A 22,569-nucleotide genomic window follows, 5' to 3' on the forward strand; every position below is an offset into this window, starting at 1 on the left:
GAACGTCATCATCCCGCTGTCGGATTCTCGCGAGGCTCGAATTCTATCGCGAGACTCGGATTCTATATAAGGAGCCGCGCGTCGCCGCCATTTTCACACGTGCATTGAGATTGATAGGGAGAGGACGTGGCTGGCGTCCTCTCCGTTTATAGTTACTGTTAGTAGTTAGTTGATCTGATTGCTGCTTAGCTTATTGTGGGGAGGATTGGGGAGAGCTGTTAGGAGGAGTACAGTCAGTGCAGAGTTTTGCTAGTTTTTTTTAATCCGTTCTCTGCCTGAAAAAAACGCTCCATACCATATCTGTGCTCAGCCTCAGTGTGCTGCATGATATATCTATGTATATCTGACTGTGCTGAGTGCTCACTGCTCACACAGCTGAATTGTGGGGGAGACTGGGGTGCAGTTATAGCAGGAGTACAGTGCACACTTTTGCTGCCAGTGTGACTGACCAGTGACCACCAGTATATTGTCTGCCTGAAAAAGTTAAACACTCCTGTGGTGTGTTTTTTTTTTTATTCTATAAACGCATTCTGCTGACAGTGTCCAGCAGGTCCGTCATTCATTATATTATATAAATATTTACCTGCAGTAGTGTTATATTTTTTTTGTTCATCTCTATCATCTTTATCATCTCTATATTAGCAGACGCAGTACGGTAGTCCACGGCTGTGGCTACCTCTGTGTCGTCAGTGCTCGTCCATAATTGTATACCTACCTGTGGTGGGGTTTTTTTTTCTATCTTCTTCATACTAGTAGTTTAGGAGTCTGCTGACAGTGTCCAGCAGGTCCGTCATTATATTATATATACCTGCAGTAGTGATATATATATATATATATATTTTATATCATTATCATCTCTATACTAGCAGACGCAGTACGGTAGTCCACGGCTGTAGCTACCTCTGTGTCGTCAGTGCTCGTCCATAATTGTATACCTACCTGTGGTGGGGTTTTTTTTTCTATCTTCTTCATACTAGTAGTTTAGGAGTCTGCTGACAGTGTCCAGCAGGTCCGTCATTATATTATATATACCTGCAGTAGTGATATATATATATTTTTTATATCATTATCATCTCTATACTAGCAGACGCAGTACGGTAGTCCACGGCTGTAGCTACCTCTGTGTCGTCAGTGCTCGTCCATAATTGTATACCTACCTGTGGTGGGGTTTTTTTTTCTATCTTCTTCATACTAGTAGTTTAGGAGTCTGCTGACAGTGTCCAGCAGGTCCGTCATTATATTATATATACCTGCAGTAGTGATATATATATATTTTTTATATCATTATCATCTCTATACTAGCAGACGCAGTACGGTAGTCCACGGCTGTAGCTACCTCTGTGTCGTCAGTGCTCGTCCATAATTGTATACCTACCTGTGGTGGGGGTTTTTTTTCTATCTTCTTCATACTAGTAGTTTAGGAGTCTGCTGACAGTGTCCAGCAGGTCCGTCATTATATTATATATACCTGCAGTAGTGATATATATTTATTTTTTATATCATTATCATCTCTATACTAGCAGACGCAGTACGGTAGTCCATGGCTGTAGCTACCTCTGTGTCGTCAGTGCTCGTCCATAATTGTATACCTACCTGTGGTGGGTTTTTTTTTCTATCTTCTTCATACTAGTAGTTTAGGAGTCTGCTGACAGTGTCCAGCAGGTCCGTCATTATATTATATATACCTGCAGTAGTGATATATATATATTTTTTATATCATTATCATCTCTATACTAGCAGACGCAGTACGGTAGTCCACGGCTGTAGCTACCTCTGTGTCGTCAGTGCTCGTCCATAATTGTATACCTACCTGTGGTGGGGGTTTTTTTTCTATCTTCTGCATACTAGTAGTTTAGGAGTCTGCTGACAGTGTCCAGCAGGTCCGTCATTATATTATATATACCTGCAGTAGTGATATATATATATTTTTTATATCATTATCATCTCTATACTAGCAGACGCAGTACGGTAGTCCACGGCTGTAGCTACCTCTGTGTCGTCAGTGCTCGTCCATAATTGTATACCTACCTGTGGTGGGGTTTTTTTTTCTATCTTCTTCATACTAGTAGTTTAGGAGTCTGCTGACAGTGTCCAGCAGGTCCGTCATTATATTATATATACCTGCAGTAGTGATATATATATATTTTTTATATCATTATCATCTCTATACTAGCAGACGCAGTACGGTAGTCCACGGCTGTAGCTACCTCTGTGTCGTCAGTGCTCGTCCATAATTGTATACCTACCTGTGGTGGGGGTTTTTTTTCTCTCTTCTTCATACTAGTAGTTTAGGAGTCTGCTGACAGTGTCCAGCAGGTCCGTCATTATATTATATATACCTGCAGTAGTGATATATATATATTTTTATATCATTATCATCTCTATACTAGCAGACGCAGTACGGTAGTCCACGGCAGTAGCTACCTCTGTGTCGTCAGTCACTCGTCATCCATAAGTATACTAGTATCCATCCATCTCCATTGTTTACCTGAGGTGCCTTTTAGTTGTGCCTATTAAAATATGGAGAACAATAATGTTGAGGTTCCAAAAATAGGGAAAGATCAAGATCCACTTCCACCTCGTGCTGAAGCTGCTGCCACTCTCCTGCCTGGTATTCCTCCGATGCATCCTTGAGTGTAACGCCTACTGCTGCTGGCGCTGCTGTTGTTGCTGCTGGGAGTCGATGGTCATCCCAGAGGGGAAGTCGTAAGACCACTTTTACTACTTCCACCAAGCAATTGACTGTCCAACAGTCCTTTGCGAGGAAGATGAAATATCACAGCAGTCATCCTACTGCAAAGCGGATAACTGAGGCCTTGGCATCCTGGGCGGTGAGAAACGTGGTTCCGGTATCCATCATTACTGCAGAGCCAACTATAGACTTGATTGAGGTACTGTGTCCCCGGTACCAAATACCATCTAGGTTCCATTTCTCTAGGCAGGCGATACCGAAAATGTACACAGACCTCAGAAAAAGACTCACCAGTGTCCTAAAAAATGCAGTTGTACCCAATGTCCACTTAACCACGGACATGTGGACAAGTGGAGCAGGGCAGACTCAGGACTATATGACTGTGACAGCCCACTGGGTAGATGTATTGACTCCCGCCGCAAGAACAGCAGCGGCGGCACCAGTAGCAGCATCTCGCAAACGCCAACTCTTTCCTAGGCAGGCTACGCTTTGTATCACCGCTTTCCAGAATACGCACACAGCTAAAAACCTCTTACGGCAACTGAGGAAGATCATTGCAGAATGGCTTACCCCAATTGGACTCTCCTGTGGATTTGTGGCATCGGACAACGCCAGCAATATTGTGTGTGCATTAAATATGGGCAAATTCCAGCACGTCCCATGTTTTGCACATACCTTGAATTTGGTGGTGCAGAATTATTTAAAAAACGAGAGGGGCGTGCAAGAGATGCTGTCGGTGGCCAGAAGAATTGCGGGACACTTTCGGCGTACAGGCACCACGTACAGAAGACTGGAGCAACACCAAAAATGCCTGAACCTGCCCTGCCATCATCTGAAGCAAGAAGTGGTAACGAGGTGGAATTCAACCCTCTATATGCTTCAGAGGTTGGAGGAGCAGCAAAAGGCCATTCAAGCCTATACTACTGACCACGATATAGGAGGTGGAATGCACCTGTCCCAAGCGCAGTGGAGAATGATTTCAACGTTGTGCAAGGTTCTGCAACCTTTTGAACTTGCCACACATGAAGTCAGTTCAGACACTGCCAGCCTGAGTCAGGTCATTCCCCTCATCAGGCTTTTGCAGAAGAAGCTGGAGACATTGAAGGAGGAGCTAACACTGAGCGATTCCGCTAGGCATGTGGGACTTGTGGATGGAGCCCTTAATTCGCTTAACAAGGATTCACGGGTGGTCAATCTGTTGAAATCAGAGCACTACATTTTGGCCACCGTGCTCGATCCTAGATTTAAAACCTACGTTGTATCTCTCTTTCCGGCAGACACAAGTCTGCAGGGGTTCAAAGAACTGCTGGTGAGAAAATTGTCAAGTCAAGCGGAACGCGACCTGTCAACATCTCCTCCTTCACATTCTCCCGCAACTGGGGGTGCGAGAAAAGGCTCAGAATTCCGAGCCCACCCGCTGGCGGTGATGCAGGGCAGTCTGGAGCGACTGCTGATGCTGACATCTGGTCCGGACTGAAGGACCTGACAACGATTACGGACATGTCGTCTACTGTCACTGCATATGATTCTCTCACCATTGAAAGAATGGTGGAGGATTATATGAGTGACCGCATCCAAGTAGGCACGTCAGACAGTCCGTACGTATACTGGCAGGAAAAAGAGGCAATTTGGCGGCCCTTGCACAAACTGGCTTTATTCTACCTAAGTTGCCCTCCCACAAGTGTGTACTCCGAAAGAGTGTTTAGTGCCGCCGCTCACCTTGTCAGCAATCGGCGTACGAGGTTACTTCCAGAAAATGTGGAGAAGATGATGTTCATTAAAATGAATTATAATCAATTCCTCCATGGAGACATTCACCAGCAGCAATTGCCTCCACAAAGTACACAGGGAGCTGTGATGGTGGATTCCAGTGGGTACGAATTGATAATCTGTGAGGAGGGGGATGTACACGGTGATGAATCGGAGGATGATGATGAGGTGGACATCTTGCCTCTGTAGAGCCAGTTTGTGCAAGGAGAGATTAATTGCTTCTTTTTTGGTGGGGGTCCAAACCAACCCGTCATTTCAGTCACAGTCGTGTGGCAGACCCTGTCACTGAAATGATGGGTTGGTTAAAGTGTGCATGTCCTGTTTATACAACATAAGGGTGGGTGGGAGGGCCCAAGGACAATTCCATCTTGCACCTCTTTTTTCTTTCATTTTTCTTTGCGTCATGTGCTGTTTGTGGAGTGTTTTTTGGAAGGGCCATCCTGCGTGACACTGCAGTGCCACTCCTAGATGGGCCAGGTGTTTGTGTCGGCCACTAGGGTCACTTATCTTAGTCACACAGCTACCTCATTGCGCCTCTTTTTTTTCTTCTTTGCGTCATGTGCTGTTTGGGGAGTATTTTTTGGAAGGGCCATCCGGCCTGACACTGCAGTGCCACTCCTAGATGGGCCCGGTGTTTGTGTCGGCCACTAGGGTCGCTTAGCTTACTCACACAGCTACCTCATTGCGCCTCTTTTTTTCTTTGCATCATGTGCTGTTTGGGGAGTGTTTTTTGGAAGGGCCATCCTGCGTGACACTGCAGTGACACTCCTAGATGGGCCAGGTGTTTGTGTCGGCCACTAGGGTCGCTGAGCTTAGTCACACAGCTACCTCATTGCGCCTCTTTTTTTCTTTGCGTCATGTGCTGTTTGGGGAGTGTTTTTTGGAAGGGCCATCCTGCGTGACACTGCAGTGCCACTCCTAGATGGGCCAGGTGTTTGTGTCGGCCACTTGGGTCGCTGAGCTTAGTCATCCAGCGACCTCGGTGCAAATTTTAGGACTAAAAATAATATTGTGAGGTGTGAGGTGTTCAGAATAGACTGAAAATGAGTGGAAATTATGGTTATTGAGGTTAATGACCCCCAAATTTTATGATTTAAGCTGTTTTTTAGGGTTTTTTGAAAAAAACACCCGAATCCAAAACACACCCGAATCCGACAAAAAAAATTCGGTGAGGTTTTGCCAAAACGCGTTCGAACCCAAAACACGGCCACGGAACCGAACCCAAAACCAAAACACAAAACCCGAAAAATTTCCGGTGCACAGCACACTAGTGTAGATAGAAGCGCTAATTATAACAGGAGCAGGTGGTAACTCTAGCTGCAGAATGGTGAGTGCTGACGCAGGTTGTATCCTAAGGAATGAGAGCACTCAGGTGAACAATGAAGATAACTGGTACAGAGGCTGGAGCTCAGGAGCTGTCACAGGTGGCCAGGACTCCTATGGGACTTGTTGTACTTGCAATGGACAAATGGCAAAGAGCAGTTTAAATAAGGATTGGATGTGGAAGTCATGTGCAGCATAGGAATGCTGTGGGTGGCTGAACCTACTTAACTGACCTTTGGCAAGATGGCGGCACCCCTTGCTGAGCCGGACCACAGTTGCAAAGAATCCTGACATGACTGGGCAGCAGACATGTGTAAGCCAGTTTAAGCAGCAGCACTGGGTAGGGTAAAAGGGTCTAAGTACCTGATTTGTGACACTTTTCTGCAGCTGCCACTGTTTCTTCCTCACTCTCTGACTTTACAAGTGCTTATGGGCCCTCCTAAGTGGTACTTTAGCTCATTTTTAGCCCAAACCACTTCTATAATTTCATAATGATAAGATATGATCCCAGTACTGTACACAATATTAAACATTTCCTCTAATTAAATACTTCATATTATGGTTGGATATTCAGCCAGTAAGTCGGCTTATGTATGTGATTAGTGCAAACTAATCTGAGGCTTTGAACATGGTCATGGCAGCCAACATTTTGCATTTGTGGTGGTGATTTTTCTGCTGTTGTGTCTTCCCATCACCTAGTGTATCAGGAAGGGGAAAGGTATCTCCAGCTACTTTGGCAAAGTGTATGTACTGTAGCTACACAGACAATAGAGGATGCTTAGGGGATGCAGTATTACTCAATAAACCGTGGTATTGTGTGTTATGTGTTCATAAAGTTCATGCACAGAACAAATTACTTTGCTGTCTTTTCCGGGCTTTACATGCCACTGCATTTTGTAATAAACATTATCCTCCAGTGGCTCACAGGGCTTATCTCCATCCAAGAGGAATAGCCTGGGGACATCAGCCAAACCTTAAGGAATTTGGTTGGATGATAAACATCTTTAAAGTGATACAGTTTAACCCTGTCTAGTTCACAGGGGCAAGAAAACAAACAAAAATGTGTTCAAAACATGCCTGTCTTGTGGAGCATTTAAGAGCTCCCATCGTGACCTGCCATAGCACTGACCAAAGAGGTCTGCAACATCCCACAAATAGTAACTCCTGTGGGTCACTTCTACAGTGCTGACAAAGTGCCTACTGACATTAGCACTAAACGTATATAAACATATGCATAACAGACAAAATGGTCATTTTTATTATACTATACGGATTTAGCACATTTTTGCAGTTTGTCTATTGATCTTTTGTTTAGCTTTACAACCATTTGATATGTACAAATTACTCTCTTGGAATGAATTTCTGAAGCAGCCATCGCTCTCATTCAGTTCAGTACATGAACCCATGACATGAATCTATCATGTTCTATTGGATCAATGCATTCTAGCAATTAGACTCTTTCAGAAACTGATGTGTACATTTAAAGTGATGGATGTAGAATTGTATTCTTGAAATGGATTTAACTGCCTTTCACTGCAAAATATCTGCCACGTTTCAGGGGGTATAAATCTAAGTGCTCGTTATTGGTGTCAAATACAAGGGGGAAAAAGATTAATATGGTTCATCTTAAGGCAATCATAATTCAGAATTAAAACAAGTTTCTTCCATTATACAAAGAGTTTTAATGAATTATACTCTGTATAAATAACCACAGAAATGGTAGAGTAATAATCAGAAACACATGTCAGTGTGTAATGTAACTTTTGCTAAGACTAAGTATAATATTGCACACTAGGCTTTATTGCTATACGTTGAGTATTGTTACATTATTTGAGCTCCTAGTCCATTGGAAACTTTCAGATATAAGTCATATGATCTTTGTGCAAACATGAAGGGACAAGTACTGTATGTGGTCTCATCCAATACTATTAGTAAGTACAATTTGCACCTTCCAGTTGTTGGGAATGTGATCATTAGGCAGCAATGTAATTAAAAAAAACTAAAAAAAAACTTTGAACACACAAAAGTAATATATGTCATACATACGTACTGATGTCTTCCCACTCTCGTAATTAATTTAAGCCATAAAAAGGGGAAACTGAGCAGTATTTTAGGAGAAAATGAAATGGCTGAAATGAATAAAGGGGGTGCTCCTACTATTGTAGCACAGTATGTAGGACTTTAAAGTAGTGTTGTTCTAATTTTACCATGTGTGTTTTCAGGTGTAGCCACAGAACCACAGTAAACACTCGTACACATCAAGAATATTGCGGGTTTGTAGTTTTTATGTCTCATATATGATCCTTAAACTGGGTACACACTAGACCAGTGATGGCTAACCTTGATACTCTAGCTGTTGTTGAACTACACATCCCAGCATGCCCTGCTACAGTTTTGCTATTTGGCCATGCTAAAACTGATGCAGGGCATACTGGGATGTGTAGTTCAACAACAGCTGGAGTGTCAAGGTTAGCCATCACTGCAGTAGACAATATCGGATAGGAACAACATAGCGGGTACATCATCTAGTGTGTACCCATGATATGAGTGCTCTCGTGGGGTTGCTATAATAATAATAATAATAATTTTATTTATATAGCGCTCTTTCTCCAACAGGACTCAAGACGCTTTACAGATATCAAAAACAATGCACATGATACAGAGGATTTGAGTAATACAGCAATAGATCAGCAACACCGACATAAAAGAAAACCTTAAGCACACAGAAAACATAATGCATGATTGGTGTAGGCATTTTGGGTAATAACTTCCAAGGGTTGTGTATTCCACCCTCACAAGGTACCAGATGCAGCAGCCATCTTGGGCGCACAACGTAGGATTACTCGGGGTGGAATAGTCTACCCCTAGAAGAGATGAGACAAAATGGGGGTGATTTCAGAGTCCTACAGTTCAGAGTAGGGTTCAAACAAAACCATCAGGCCTATGTATTTTTCATTCCATCCACATGTGAACCATATGGGGCAGCCATGTTGGGCGCACTTTGAAGGTTACACTGTGGAAGGTGAGCAATACAAGGGTAATGCTATCAGCAGCGATGTCTGGCTGGGTACACGTGGATTAACCAATCTTTTTTAGCATATAAGAAACTCATTTTGAAAAAAATAAATAAATAAAAGTATTTTGTGACACATTTTGTATTTAGAGTGTTGCGTTATTATTGCATTTAGGTTAGTTGAAAACTTTTGCAAGTCACTGTATACAGTACCTATAATAATTATTACTGACAACATTTCCAATGGATAATTAGGACACTCCTGTAGCTTTTATACCTCAATGCTTCTCCACTTGTCCACGTCTTCATTCTTTATACTGTATGGTTTGATTATAAGAAAAAAGAAAGCCTGGTTTTAATAATAGGCATAAAAAATACAGTACACAAATTGAACATAAATATGCTATCACCATAGGAGGAGAAACATACTATACTAGGATCCTGGCCTGGCGACAGAGGGACACACATGTACCAGGCCCCATCCATCCAAGTTGCCCCAGCACAATTTCCCTCAGCCACCCAGTGAAAAAAAAAAAAAATGCTATCCAGTTTCATTGCTTCACTTCATAAGTGAACGCCGTGCTGACAGCAAGGGGTGAAATGGACGAAGCTGAGTTGCGCGTTCTCAGCAGAGTCCGCAGTTTCTCCCAGTGATTTTTGTGCTGCACGCCGGGCCGTACTGCCGGCAGCAAGGCACAGTGGTTGCCACAGCAGCTGACGGCCACTGTACACTGGGCACCCCAACTGCCCAGCAGACTGGATAATACAGAACCTTGTCTTGGCACTGTGCAGCATTTAATGTGAATTGTGGGCACTGTGCGGCATATAGGTGAGAGGTAGAAAGGGGGACAAGCAGGATAAAATTAATGGTAGAAATTGGCAAATGAAATGCAAGGGAGGGAAGGATATGTATCTCACATGGGGCAGATGTACTAAGCCTTGGAGCGTGATAAAGTGGACAGAGATAAACTACCAACCAATCAACTCCTAACTGTCATTTTTCAATCACAGCCTGTAATATGGTAGATTGGAGCTGATTGTCTGGTACTTTATCTCTCTCCACTTTATCACTCTCCATGCTTAGTAAATCTCCCCCATCTACCGCCCCCTTTTAACCCCCTTTTAACAGAAGCAATTTACTGTCCAAATTTTAAGTGCCTAGTCCTTATGGTTGAGGAGATTTTGTGATGAGTCAGTAGTATTTGCCTTTTATATACGCGTGTGTGTGTGTGTGTGTGTGTGTGTGTGTGTGTGTGTGTGTGTGTGTGTGTGTGTGTGTGTATATATATATATATATATATATATATTCTAGCAACAAAACATAAAGAGGGGTTCCTCATAGTATAAAATCATTTGTTTTAAAAAACATTAAAAACATGGACAAGCGGCTTCAAGTAAGTGTGTCAATGCTCGTACCGCAGCGTAACCAGTTTGGGCTGGTTACCACATGGTGTATAACAGGGGTGGGGAACCTTTTTTCTACCAAGGGCCTTTTGGATATTTATAAAATCCTTCGGGGGCCATACAAAAATTCTCAACTTAAAAATTACCCTGCCCACCAGTAGGTCTGCCTCTTAGGGTGTGGCCAATTAAAATGGGACGTGATACACATATGCCCCAAATAGTGCAGTGCCAGATCCACAAATGCCCCCACAGTGCCAGATCCACAAATGCCCCCACAGTGCCAGATCCACAATTGCCCCCACAGTGCCAGATCCACAAATGCCCCCACAGTGACAGGTATACAAATGCCCTCACAGTGCCAGATCCACAAATGCCCCCACAGTGACAGGTATGCAAATGCCCCCACAGTGTCAGGTATACAAATGCCCCCACAGTGCGAGATACACAAATGCCCCCACAGTGCCAGGTATACAAATGCCCCCACAGTGCCAGATCCACAAATGCCCCCAGAGTGCAAGATCCACAAATACCCCCACAGTGCCAGGTATATAAATGCCCCCACAGTGCCAGATACACAAATTCCCACACAGTGCCCCCCCACCCCACTGTGCTGCTCACCGCTGCTGCTCCATCCGGCGGCGTGTCTCGGGTGTCAGGGGGTCAGGGCAGGGAGGAGAGCGCGGCAATGTCGGGCGGCGGCGTGTAGGACCTCAAACCAGCCGCCGGTTCGTGAGCCAATCAGAGCTCGCGGACCGGCAACGGCAGCTCCTGATTGGCTGCCGGTCCGCGAGGTCTGTTTGGCTCACGATCCGGCGGCTGGTTTGAGACCTTACCTGCCGCTGCCGCCGGACATGTAGCTGCGCTCTCCTCCCTGCCCTGACAGCTGAGACACGCCGCCGCCGGACTGAACGGCGGCGTGTCTCACTGACACAAGCGGGTGGGCCGGAACTAACGGCTTTGCGGGCCTTATATGGCCCGCGGTCCGGAGGTTCCCCACCCCTGGTGTATAATGATCCTCCTGGCAAAACCTCATATTCTGTCTCGTGGGACCTCGGACTCCTAACTTCCATTGATGACGGCCATTGGAGATCGCCACGGGTCGGATCACAGGACCACCCGACTTGGAACGGTGTAAGCCGGGGCTGCTGACGTCACAAGGCTCCGCTCTAACACGTTTCGTCACAGACTTCGTCAGAGGGTGGTGCCATGTGACGTGAATGATGCATCTTTATTAGCCAGGCAATCATTTGCTGGATTACACAGCTGGGAAACACATTTGGATTAATTCTATTACCGCTAGTCAGTTTATGCAACATCCTTATGGACAATCCTACGCGGGCCATATTTAAACATTATTATAGATATGAGAGATGTACTTTAAGATGGAGATCCACTCCATTTAATTTATATATCTAGATTTATATTATACTTAAACCCAAACACTTGTCATATTAAAATTAGCCATACATATTGCAATCTGACCCACCATGTACAAAGCAGCAAAAACAATCCATACATATATAAAATAGATTTTAAACAGTAAAAATACACATTATAAAACATTACAATGCAAAAACTGAATCCATTTCTCAGAAGCTCCATCATAGTGCTTGACCTCAAAAAAATGGCGATGACAGAGAAAAAGAGCTACTTAAAAGAGAATCCTACTGGACTCTGGCACATAATACCTTGCCCCAAATGGATTAAATGAGGGATTTGAAAGCACCCCTTATATTTGATAGACAATTATATCATGTGGGTCATGTTAGTTGTTTTATACACGTTTGATGCCTATATTGGTGTTTTAACATAAGCCATATCCAGAGGCAGATTGGCCATAGGGTTCACAGGGAAGATTCCCAGTGGGCCGAAGCACCCGTGGGGCCTGTTTTTGTTTGAGGACATGTGGTCCTTTTTATAGACATAATTAATAAGATGCAAAATAATTTGCATATATGAAAATTACTTTGCCACTTAGCCTGTGATTGCAGATGATCTAGTGTATGCTCTGTCTGTCTGCCTGCTTGGCTGACATATAAGATTGAGTGAATAGTGATTAGGATACGGTTGGTGTAATAAGCAAGAAAATATATCTTTCTAAAGAATGATATAGTTTCCTAAATTCTGAAGGTGTATCATATAATGTGCTCATAATATTTAATTTTATTTCCTTTTAACTTCCCCCTTGATGCTGGACATCCCCACTATCTGGAAAGTCTTGGGGGGAGGGTGCTGCTGCCATGGCCCATGGCTAGACCTTACACCTCTGGTGCTGCCCATGTGGGGCCACTAGTACAAATTTTTCCAGGGACGCTTTTTGTTCCCAATCCGCCCCTGGCCATATCAGTATTGTCTTTGTTTATCCCCTGCTATCTTCTTAGTTCATTTATTTAATTTTGCTATAGACATTAAAACTGTCATTTCGTTATCTAATTCTGCCAAGACATATAAATTGTCATCTATTGAACCCATCTTGCAGTCCAGCATTTAGTCTATTAATATGAATTGTAACTTGTATCTTTCTCAGGAATAACTGAAACTTTGTATCATAGTAGTTGGTGAGGTTGAAAAAAGGCCGGTAGTCCATCGAGTTCAAACTAAAAAATATTATACTCCTTATTCTATTCTGGTTAAAGGCTCTATTCTTGGATATTTTTTACTGCCAGAAATTTATCTAACCCATTTTTAAACGCATTGACCGAGTCCGCCATTACAACCTTCACTGGCAGTGAATTCCATATTCGCATTGCCCTTACAGTGAGGAATCCCTTCCTGCACGGAGTACAAAATTTCCTCTCCTCAAGCCTTAATGGGTGTCCGTGCGTTTTGTGTAGAGGTCTCATAATAAAAAAATCACCTGATAGCTCCGCATAGTGGGGGTAATTCAGAACCCGATCGCTGCTGTGCGTTTTCGCTCAGCAGCGATCGGGTCTGAACTGCACATGCGTATGCCCCGCAATGCATAGGCGCGTTGCCCCCTCAGCGTCAGGCAGCGACAGACAGCGACGGGATATACGAAGAAAGCTATAGCACCGGCGATTGCAAGAAGATTGACAGGAAGAGGCTGTTTGTGGGTGGCAACTGACCGTTTCCAGGGAGTGTCCAGAAAAACACAGGAGTATGTAGCCGTTGGGAGGGAGGGTGTCTGACGTCAGCTCCGGGCCTGATCATTGCACGGCAAGAAAAAGTCCTGGGCTGCGCAGAGACTGCACAAACTTTGGTTTGTGCAGCTCTCTGCACATCCGATCGCACCCCTGCACAGCGATTACCCCCTCCCCCTGTAGGCAACGACTACCTGGTCGCAGCAGTGCAAAAAAGTCTGCTTGTGACCAGGTCTGAATTAGGCCCATTGCCCCTTTATATATTTGTAAATATTAATCATATCTCCTCTTAGTTGTCTCATTTCTAGTGTAAACATATCTAACTTAGAAAGACTCTCCTCATAGTTCAGTGTCTCCAACCCCTTAATCAATTTGGTAGCTTGCCTCTGAACCTTTTCAAGTTCTAACATGTCTCTTTTATATGGTGCCCAGAACTGTACTCAAGATGCGGCTGTACCGACAATTTGTACAGTGGCAGAATTACACTCTCTCGTCCCTTGTCTCTATTCAGAGCCGGCCCTAACCAATATGATGCCCTAGGCAAGATTTTGGCTGGTGCCCCCTAGCACCACCGCTGGTTCTGCCTCTGACCTTGCACCTCTTTCCCAGCACCATTACCCCTCACCCATAGCAGTCCTTGTACCCCCTATATTTTAAATAGGAACAGTTCGCACATTTGACGCACAGCCCAAAAAGGGGCATCTTCTTGCTGGAAAGGGTCATGGCCACACAATAGTGACCCCAATTCCAATTACGCCACACAGCACTGCAACTTTATTCACATTTTATCTTGCGATAGTGTCCATAATTCATATTACATCCCACAGTAGTATCACTTTACCTTATCAACGTTACTCATCACAGTAGAGCCCCTTATTCACATTACATCACACTGAATTGCTCCTTATTCACATTACACCACACCTTATTGCTCTTTATTCACATTAGACGACACAGTAGTGCCCTTTCTATATGCAATGCCACATAGTAGAGCACCTTATACACATAATGCCACACCTTAGTAATGCATTTATACACAATTTCACACAGTAATGCCCCTTACACATATGAGACACATTAATGTCCTTATAAACATTATGCACCTTACACATTATATAACAACCTTTATTAATGCCCTTTTACACATAATGTCCCTTACACATAAGCCGCACATTATTAATGCCCTTATACACATAATGACACACATAGTGCCACCTACACATTTGCTGCACATTATTAGTGCCCCTATACACATAATGACACACATACAGTAGTACCCTGTTACACATATGCCGCACATTATTAATGCCCTTATACACATAATGACACACATAGTGGCCCCTACACATTTGCTGCACATTATTAGTGCCCCTATACACATCATGACACAGACAGTAGTACCCTGTTACACATATGCCGCACATTATTAATGCCCTTATACACATAATGACACACATAGTGCCCTTTACACATATGTTGCACATTATTAATGCATTTTTACATGACACACATAATGGTCCTTACACATATTCTGAACACTACTGCACAACCAACCCACTCACATGCACACAGCACTCACACTGCCACTAACACTGTGACCTCTGCCTCTGCTTGGATACAGATGTGTCCTCATAAATCTTGCATCAATGCTAACGTCGGGCACCTTTTTTTAATGAAAATGCATCTTATTTGCATTGCTATGTGGCTAGGATGCACAAGCAGCTTCTGCTGATTAAAATGATATGCAGCATGCCTATATACTGTGTGAGACTGTGGCTGTATCTGCATATATAATGCTACACACAGAATATAGGCATGCCGCATATCATTTTAATCAGCAGAAGCTGCTGGTGCCCCTAGGCATATCAAATGCCCTAGGCAATTGCCTAGTTTGCCTATACCTATGGCCGGCTCTGTCTCTATTCCCCTTTTAATGCATGCTAACACCTTATTTGCCTTTATTTAGCAACAGAGTATTACTAAAAACCTTGCACACTCTCAAGCATTATGATGGAGCTGCTGAAAAATGGATTCAGTTTTTGCATTGTAATGTTTTATAATGTGTATTTTTACTGTGTTTAAAATGTATTTTATCTAGATATATAAATTAAATGGAGTGGATCTCTATCTTAAAGTACATCTCTCATATCTATAATAATGTTTAAATATTACCCGCACAGGATTGGCCATGAGGATGTTGCATAAACTGACTAGAGGTAATAGAATGAATCCAAATGTGTTTCTAAGATGTGTAATCCAGCAAATGATTGCCTGGCTAATAAAGATGCATCATTTACGTCACATTGCACCACCCTCTGCCGAAGTCTGTGATGAAGCGCGTTAGGGCGGAGCCTTGTGACGTCAGCAGCCCCGGCTTACACTGTTCCAAGTCGGGTGGTCCTGTGATCCGACCCGCGGCGATCTCCAAATGTGGCCAGGAGTCAGAGGTCCCATGAGACAGAGTACGAGGTTTTGCCAGGAGGATCATTATACACTATGTGGTAACCAGCTCACACTGGTTACGCTGTGGTACGAGCATTGACACACTTACCTGAAGCCTCTTGTCATGTTTTTCATATTTTTTCAAGTAAATAATTTTACACTATGAGGCGCCCCCTCTTTATGTTTTGTTGCTAGAATATTATCAACTGAGGAATTCCGGGGTTACCTCAGGATGGGAGCAGCGTTCCAGAATCAAAAACGTGGACTCTAGTGACTTTTTATTATGACTTATAAGGAATACTAATTCCATTATATGGTAACATATGTGATTTTTTTTATGATTCTCAAGGTAATTAGTTAAGTGAGCACAGTGCATAGATTGTATCATATATAGAGATATATATACATACATACCAGTGACGTGCGGTGGGGTGAGGCAGAGCCTTTCCTGTCATACTAACGTTTGTGCCAAAGGTTTGACTGTATAAAGTATATGAAAAATACAAAGAATATGTTTGAAATATCTTCTTTGCATTATTCTAATCATTTTTATAGACAAAACTCTGGAGTAAAAAGTCTATGGCAGGTGAGACAGTGCCTCACCTGCTTACCTTTTCCGCACATCTCTTATCAAAACGCCCCAAATTTCCAGGAGTTTTTACTACTGCACCTGTGTATACATGTACCCTTTGGGTCATATATTGCGTGTAAATCTGTCTCTGATGCCAGGCAATGCCTCCTGAGCTATTTAGCTCACCGCACGTCCCTGATACATACATACCTAATTTCAGATTACATTGAGAATATACACACATGCATATGCACAAATAAACACACTAATGTACACACACACACACACACACACACACACACATACATATGCAAACAGATACATACACACACACACACACACACACACACGTCAATGAAAAAGGATTGGATGAATTAAAAAAGGATGATATCCAAGATTACAACATTTAAAATATTGATGTTGATAATCCGGGTGTAACGTGACTTATAGTTGTTAACTAGTCATAAAAGCATTCTTCAGCAGGTATAGTAAAATCAACTCAACTTAATACAGAATACAGGTAGAACACGATGGGCATTTTGCCTCTTTTCAACCTCAAATTACTATGTTACTATTATCCCCTTTCCACTGTAGCACGGGTCGCAGCCATGTCGCCTGACACGGCTGCGACCCGTGCTACAGCCCCCTATTCCTACTGCACAGTTGGTGACGCTGCTAGTGACGCGGCAGGGGCGGTGCTGGGAGATCACATGATCTCATCCTCAACGCGGCTCCCGTTCATGCTAGACAGCTTACCGGGTTGAACATGTGTTCAAACCGGCTAGCTACCCGGGTAGGATTCCCGGATCACTTGATCCGGGAATTTGCAGGGGGACCCTTTTCCACTAGGTGTGTTAAAAGCTAGTGGAAAAGGGGTATAAGTTACTATGGGGGCTTGACAGGAGCACTTTTCATCACTAGGCCCTGCCCCCACAACATAATGCCATCATTATTTAACAGAATGTGCTGCGCTATATAAGAAACTGTTAATAAATAAAATGAATAAATGAATTTGTCAGAGGGGAGCTGGCAAAGCCAATAATACACATTTCAATGAGAATCACATCATATTGACTTCCCCTCCCCACAGACCTGCAGGGTTTCGATCATGTGCCGTGGGGCTGACTTAAAAACCATTTGCTCCATCTGGGTGGGGGGAGGAGTGTTTCTGGGTACTTAGAAAACCCCTCTGTGTGTGACGTTAAGTGGTGCAGGAAATTAATTTGACATCCACATTGTATACACATCGCAGTAACTCTGGCTACACGCACGTGACAACCCAAACTGTTTTCTTGCGCGCATAGGGGTGGTCATTCCGAGTTGTTCGCTCGCTGCTATTTTTAGCAGAATTGCTAATAGGCTAAAATCCGGCAGTTCTGCGCATGCGTATGCACAGCAGGGCGCACACGCTAAGCAATTTTACACAAAACTATGCTATTTTACTCACGGGCAAACAAAGCTTTTCAATCGCTCTGCTGATCGTAGTGTGATTGACAGGAAGTGGGTGTTTCTGGGCGAAAACTGGCCGTTTTCAGGGAGTGTGCTAAAAAACGCAGGCGTGTCAGGGAAAAACGCGGGACTGTCTGGAGAAACGGAGGAGTGGCTGGCCGGACGCAGGGCGTGTTTGTGACATCAAACCAGGAACTAAACGGACTGAGGTGATCGCAATCTAGGAGTAGGTCTGGAGCTACTCAGAAACTGCAAGGAGATAATAGCAGAATTGCTAATCTTTCGTTCGCAATTCTGCTATGCTAAGATACACTCCCAGAGGGCGGCGGCTTTGCGTTTGCATTTCTGCTAAAAGTAGCTAGCGAGCGAACAACTCGGAATGAGGGCCAGAATCTTTTACCACCCAGTAAAACCCAAAGAAATTACCAGGATTCATATAACTGATTCACTTGAAAATTTGCAAAGACGCAGCACCCAACACATTCACAGTATGCTAAGGATTGCTGGATACTGCTGCATTCAGAGATGTATGCAACTCACAATCAGACCTATTGTATGTACCTAACAGTAACTGAAATCATTCATTTTATTGTTCTTTAAATATTTCAGTTTGTGGGTATGAGTAGTATTATGCCAGATTTAGATATATCCACTAAAGGTCTGAACCACTTCAATCAGCCCTTGCGTGTCTATTTAAATCAGCGCCACCTTTCCTCTCCTACATAGGCCCATCTATCTAGAACCTGATGAAAGATACAGAGGGGACCAGATAACCTTGAGATGCATAAGTGAGAGACGGGCAGAGACTATATTACATGAAAGAGATTCGTACCCACATCTGTCATTAATCAGAAGGCGCTGCTGCCTTCCAGGCATTAACATCTTACTTACTGGACAGTTCTGAAAGTCCTTGAGGAGCATTATATGTCTAGACCTCCAACAATCAATGAGTTAAAATGAATTTCTGGGCTGCTTCTCATTGACCCAAAGGATTTAAACTCACCAACACATGAAGCAATTCATTTAAACGTTAAGCCCCTTTCTTTCATGAAAACTGACAATATATATTTATTTTATTCAGAATACACTTCACATTCCATATTCATTATAAAATGTAAAGATCATTGCTAACATTGCTAAATGCTGTTCTGTACAAAACAAAAAAACTGTAGGACAAATTGCTAGGATTTTTTACATATGAAGGGGAATTTATCACTTGAAAGCAAATTGTTGAGTTTAAAGTACAACAGATTATTCTACAGAATTTTTTGCTGGTGAAAACATTTCTGCATTTGATGAGATTCTATATGGTGTACACAGTAAAAGTAAGAAACTGCACTATGGGGTCTATTCAATGCAGTATTCAATTAACGGGCATTTCCGACAGATTTTGCCTGTTTTCAACAATGCTGATCCAACTTTTTTTGAAGTCGGATCAGCATTGTCGAAAACGGGCCAAAAAGCTGTCGGAATTGGCCGCTAATTCGACAAAACACGTGGATCCGCTGCTAATCTGCAGATCAACGTGTTTTCCAACATGTCGGAATAGCCGACAAGTCGAAAAAATGGCAGCTCCATTGAATAGGTTGAAGTCTTTCCGACTTGACGGCAATTCTGTCTTCAATTGAATAGACCCATATATCTCACATAGGGACATATTTATGAATTAATACTGCCCTTAGATATGCAGAAACTGCTGTTTACATATGTTTAAGGGCAAATTGAAGTGTTGCTGGAATGTCACAATACTCTGTCTGTCAGACCCCGCAGCAGCTGGTACCATAATTTTCTATGGGCATGGTATTTAACAAGATCCGCAAAGAGAAGCTTTGCAAATCTTGCCTGTGTAGGCTAAGGCCAGTGGCGTAACCAGACCTTTGTGGGCTCCATAGTGACATATTGAATGGGCCCCTGTCTGGATACTAATTGAGAGACACCTCTCTGCAGTAGTTATTAATTTGATGCCCCATAATAGTGTCCTAGTTTATGTTTCAGACCATAGTAGTGCCGTCATTGTCGGACTGGAGCATGAAAGGGCGGCCACCGGGGGAACGCAATGGTAGGGGCCCATATTATAGGGTGTAGTCAGTCTTCAGAGAGGGTGTGGCCAGCTGCCACAGAGGCTTGGCTAACCATTAGAGAGTGCATGGTCTGGCCCCTTGATAAATAGATATAGTAAATCCTGATAGTGCATACATGATAATATACCAGATTAATAACAGCAATGAACTATAGAAAATACACCACAGTAATGTGCAGTATAAGGTAACATTTATAATGTACAGTATAATTCAAGTGCACAGTCTGAAACCTGATCCCTAGAGGAGGAGGTGGGCCCCCAGTCAGTGGGGCCCGCCGGTGGTTTCCTCTGTACCCCTGCGGGCCAGTCCAACCCTGAGTGTCGTGTTAATATTATGCCACATAGTAGTGCCCTAGTTTATTTTATGAACTATCGTAGTTCCCTAGTTTACATGATGTCACATTGTAGGGCTGCCAGTACACATTACGCCAACTCATATTATGACATACAGTGTCCCAGTTTATATTATGGTACATTACAGTGCCACCGTTTATATTATGCCACACTATAATGCCTCCATTTCATATTTTGCCACAACACAGTGCCCCAATTCTTATTATATAACATTATAGCGCACTCCACATTACAATGATTAGATCAGATTACAGTGCCCTCCAGTTCATATTGTGCAACATTGCAGTAGCCTCCAGTTCAAATTATGCCAAATTACGGTGCCCCTTATCATTATAACATTAACTGAAAATGTAATGTCACACAATTCAGACTGGATTAGACCTTACTACTTAGCAGGCAAATCTGGGAAATTGGTATGCAACTTTATAACCTGGGTCCAGGCCCCCTAAACCTGTTGGCCCCATAGCAATGGCACCTCTTGCACCACTATAGATAACCCCTAATGCCATAAGATGGTGTTAGACTGCTGACTGAAAAAGCTGTGCATGTGCAGTAGACGCAAGGTGTCCATAGGAAGATATACACATGCAACACTTGAATTCATTCTAATCTATTAAAATTTACACATTTCAACGGAAAAAGAATCCATAGTGCTGCAAGTCCCTTATTGTCATAAGCCCCTTATTGTTTTTAACCCGGCGTCAGTCAGGTTGGGTCATTATGACCCGGGCATTTTTCACTTGTGTGGATTTTTTTGTAATGTAATGCGACGTTGCCAAACTTCTCAGTAGCTAGAGTTACGACCCCTCACTTCTTGTTTTTTTGCCACAGCTTAGTTGACGTGCAACTGCACAGGGAGAAAGACGTGCGCAAATGTCAAAAAGGTAAATTTGACCCAACCTTACAGTCGATGTTACAATTTCGAGCCAAATTAGTGTAGTGTTTTTGTTTGTTTTTTGTTATTTGTAGGTTTTTCTTCAAAATTTTGGGGGTCATTCTGACCAGATCGCTCGCTGCAGTTTATTGCTAGGGTCGTTCCCTAGCGATCTCCTCTGCCTGATTGACAGGCAGAGGCGGTCGCTGGGTGGGAGGGGGCAGCACGGCGGCGTTTGGCTGCCGTTTTGGGGGCGCAGTCCGGCCAACGCAGGCATGGCTGGACCATGCGGGGGGCGGGCTGCAGCAGCTACATGACATCACACACAGCCACTGCGACCAGGGGCAGCGACGAGCAACTCTCGGCCAGCCGCAGGAGCTGCACTGGCCGGGACTTACTCCACAAGTACAAAAGCATCGCCGCTGTGCGATGCTTTTGTACTTGTGTGGGAAGGGGTGGGCTGGACTGACATGCAGGGTGTACTAGCCCTGTGCTGGGCGTCCCCCCGCATGTCTGGGAAGATGATCGCAGCTGTGCTAAATTTAGCACAGCTACGATCAACTCGGAATGACCCACTTTATCTTTATTAGAGGAATCTGATTCACAACAAAGTGACCATTCAACAGAAAGTGAGGTAAATGAAGATCATGTTAGTATACGCAGCCAGCAGAGTGACACAGAGCAGGAGGCTTCTGACAGCGATGATGATAATATGCCTCTGAGCACACTACAGCATCAAATACGTTACTCAGTATTTAGTCATCCTCAGCCAGATTCTTCAAGCACAACCACCGGCCAGACTGATATGCTGCAAGAAAGTGATTAGTATAAGACTTTGCACTTATTTCCCAAAGATCTCGTATTCACTTACACCAAAACGTAAATTTTATGTCAAAAAGTTTACTTTTATCTAGTTTAATAACAGTGAGACTAAGGATGTCTATTTTTGTTAATTATTTTCATAGTTTTTCATAATAGTAAAATAAAGTTCCTAAGATGACTTCTAAGGTCTTTTATTTCACATAAATAACTTTTTTATGAGTCTTTTAACTAAAATATACCAATGGATTTATAAATCTTTGAAAAAAATAAGAAATGTGGGGTGAAATATTTCTGGGTAATTTGACCCACCTGACTGCTGGTGTAAAAATGTTCTACCGTCCTGACGCCGGGTTAAAAATGCATTTTGTAACACTTATTTTAGCATGAATTTGTAGTTCTTTTAGAACAATGCGCATATTGCAACAAATCAAAAAATGAGGAAACATCATTCTTATGGGGTCTATGCAATGCATGCCGGATCCTTTCCAACGAAAAACGATCCGACAATGCAGTATTCAATTTGCGGCCAAATACGACAGGTTTTGGCCATTCTCGACAACGCCAATCCGACTCTTTTTAAAGTCGGATTGACATTGTCGAAAATGGGAATAAAAGCTGTCGGATTTGGCTGCAAATCAGACAAAACACGTAGATCCGTGGCTAATCGGCTGATC

General features: G+C 43.3%; 1 long non-coding RNA gene across 1 annotated transcript in view; it reads right to left on the reverse strand.

Annotated features, from left to right (window-relative positions):
* LOC135057563 (uncharacterized) overlaps window positions 1-22,569 on the reverse strand; it is a 177,031-nt gene that overhangs the window by 79,954 nt on the left and 74,508 nt on the right. The window contains exon 3 of the long non-coding RNA XR_010244204.1: window positions 9,076-9,115. This is a non-coding gene — a long non-coding RNA (uncharacterized LOC135057563). The remainder of the gene's footprint in view (window positions 1-9,075; window positions 9,116-22,569) is intronic.

Source organism: Pseudophryne corroboree, chromosome 3, assembly GCF_028390025.1.
Source record: "Pseudophryne corroboree isolate aPseCor3 chromosome 3, aPseCor3.hap2, whole genome shotgun sequence".
NCBI classification, from domain to species: Eukaryota; Metazoa; Chordata; class Amphibia; order Anura; family Myobatrachidae; genus Pseudophryne; species Pseudophryne corroboree.